Below are 3,331 nucleotides of genomic sequence, written 5' to 3' on the forward strand. Positions count from 1 at the left end.
TGGTAATTAATTACAGTTGTTAGGCTATTTTTAGCCTATGTTTTGGATCTAATTTATGTGCGTTTTTAGCTGTGTTAGGACGGAATTACGCTTGTTTTCTATGTTTTCAGGTTCTTTGGAATAAAAGATGTCTCGGGGGCAAAAATTCAACAAAAGATGGGCTGAGCCAAGAAAACGCGAATTATGGGTTATTTTGCACATCTGGCCGCGGCTAGATCACAAAATAATCAAAATTTGGAGGCTGCTCCAGTAGCCGCGGCGAGGTTTTATATGGCCGCGGCTAAAAGCTCCTTACAGAACAGCCTATTTTTTCCACTCATCTGGCCGCGGTGAGAGTGTATATGGCCGCGGCGAGATCCCGTACGGACCAGGGGCATTTTCGTCCATCGAACCCTAAATTTTAGTTATAAATAGAAAACTGCGATTGGAAGTTTGGGAGAGCGATCAGAAACTCTAAAATACAGCTGAGAGCGGCAGGAAGAGCGCAGAGATTGAAGTGAAGATCCAGAATTCATCCACCAACAGTTCTTTTCTTTATTCCTCTTTAATTTATTTATGTTGAATATTGCTATAGGAATGGTTATGGATTTATTTCTGAACTGAATTTCCCATTTAGGGAGGATGATGATTGTTGTTTAATGTTTTGCCTAGTTAATGCTTAATTACCATTCCTCAATTCTTGTGTGTGAAATTATCTTAATTTGTTCTTAATTTCATGTTTAAGATTGATCACCTTGTGCATGCTCTATGATCTCAATTCGAAATCTGAAAAGTGAGAATTGAGAATGCTAAAATTAAGATAATCGATGTTCTATGTGAAACGAAAGTATTTGCATGACTTATGTGACGAGTAGATTATTACTTAATGCTGATTTCATGTTAGTTTAATTAAGGAATTAATTAGATAACATGTGATTTAGAATCTAGAAGATCTGAAAGGAGCTAGGTTATTTCATAATCTGTCATTCACTCCAAGAATAGGATAGTAATTAAGCATTAACGATTTGGGTAAACAACAACAGGATTCTCCTCCCTATTATCTCATCTTGCTCAACTCTCAATTGTGTTAATAAGTTTTCTGAATTTCTTTCATATTTTACTGTTTTTAAATCATAATTGCTTTCGATTTACCGAATAGAATCATAAGTATAATTTAGTGGTATTTAATCCAATTTCCTGTGGGATCGACCTCACCTGTGTGAGATTTACTACTTGATTGCGTATACTTGCGTAACATTCATAAAATATAGCAACAAGTTTTTGGCGCCGTTGCCGGGGAATTGTTAAAGATTAATATTACATAAAATTATACTAACTTCTACTTTGGTATATTTTCTCTTGCTGATTTTTCTAACCTTTTTCTTGCAATAATTTCTTGATCTATTTCAGGAATCCTAAGTGCATGCGCCGTCAAGGACAAACAGTCATATTACTAGTTGATCCTGAAATCGAGAAAACTTGCAGGAGGAATCGAAAGAACAAGAGGCAAGAAAGAGTTTCAGCAACTGCTGAAACATCAGAAATCATGGCTGCCAATGTGAACAATAATGCTGGAAATAATGGGGGTAATAACGGTAATAATGGAGGTGTCGTGGAAGATCAAGCTAATGGTCGTAGCTTGAGAGATTACATTCTCCCTACTCTGACGGGAGTGCAGTCATGTATCAGGCCACCGGCAGTGGATGCAAATAATTTCGAGATTAAGCCTGCCATCCTTCAAATGGTGCAGTCTTCAGTTCAGTTTGGTGGCCTCCCTTCTGAAGATCCTAATCTGCATCTCCCTAACTTCATGGAACTCATGGGAACGATACTTTATTTATCATCATATTACTTGATTCGACTATGTATAATTCCGTAATAGAACTTTGGAAAACTTACAAAAATACTGGAATTTGGGTTAACTTTTACAAAAATACTGTCACACGAAAATCTTTTCAAAAATACTCTGTTTTTATAAAACACCAGTAAAACACAAAGCAGAACAACTCAAAAACAACAGTAGAACAACTAAAAAATACAAGTAGAACACCAGTGAAAACTTAAACATAGTATACTGCAATATGAAACTTAAGAAAAAATACAGTAAAAAATACCGCCTGATAGTCTTTTTGTAAGAAAATAGCAAAAGTTAGTATACCATATAAATTTTTCTAAAATTTTTACAACAGGCTAGCCCAAAAATAATTATTTAAGTTTAAATCCTTACAACCGAGTCAAATGTAACGTGAAGTGACTGCCCCCACTTTAATTGTGGCTTCGCCCATGATAGTATATATTATTATAATCTATTTAAATAATTTTTTAATAATAAAACTTCTAACACTTCCATCTCTAGATAGCCTACCGTTATTGTTATTAGATCTTCTATGCATTCTGTAATATGTAATATGTGTAGTATAGAACCACAATATGTCGTATATAGCATTAACCAAAACATGATGGAAATTTCTTTGAGAAAAAAAAACATAATCGATAGAGTTTTTTTTGGCTAACTATCGATAGTGAAAATGTTGATATATGCATATAAGACAAGTCAGGGTGTGGGGGTCTGCTGGTGGACTGGTAAGTAAAATGAAAAAAAGTTTGAAAATGGACATATTAGTGTTTCTACAAAAAGATAATTAAGTAATTAAATTTTATTTTAAAAATGGGATGTATTTATAAAAGTTTGGGCCTTTTTAATTAAACTCAATTAGCAAGGCAGAGCCTGACTTTTCAGTCGTCCCTTTCACTTGGTTACCAATATCTTTGACCTGAAATGAATCCAAAAAAGAAAGGGATGGCCTTAGCCTATATATATATAGACTCTGGACTAGTGGGCACCAAAAACAATTGCTTTTGTTTTTTTTTTGTTTTTTTTTTATTTATTTATTTTATGAACTTTGGTTTATTTCTTATTGCTTCCTAAAATAATTCTATAATTTAAAGTTGGAGATTGAAATTCCTTTTATACTTTAAAGCGGTGGAAATGTTTAATGTGCTCTCAATATCCAGAAGAATGTAATTCTCTCATTTGAGGATAACAGATGGTAGAATATTAATTAATTCCAAAATATTTTTCATGACTTTATATGATGATGTATCTTATAGTGGCCTTTTTCAGGGTACTGTATTGGAATAATCTTTGTATGGAAATGACATTGTCGACTTATTCACTTGATTTATTTGTATTCTATACTTTAAAATTTCTATGGATGTAATTTTTATTTATATAAAAGAGAAAGAGAGAGAGAGAGAATGACAGTAGTGTAACTTTTTCGATTCTTTTATTTTTATTTTTTTGTTAAGGGCAAAAAGAATAGGTGGTTTTCCAAGAAGGGGAAACACAAAA

Source organism: Cannabis sativa, chromosome 1 (genome assembly GCF_029168945.1).
Source record: "Cannabis sativa cultivar Pink pepper isolate KNU-18-1 chromosome 1, ASM2916894v1, whole genome shotgun sequence".
Lineage (NCBI taxonomy): Eukaryota > Viridiplantae > Streptophyta > Magnoliopsida > Rosales > Cannabaceae > Cannabis > Cannabis sativa.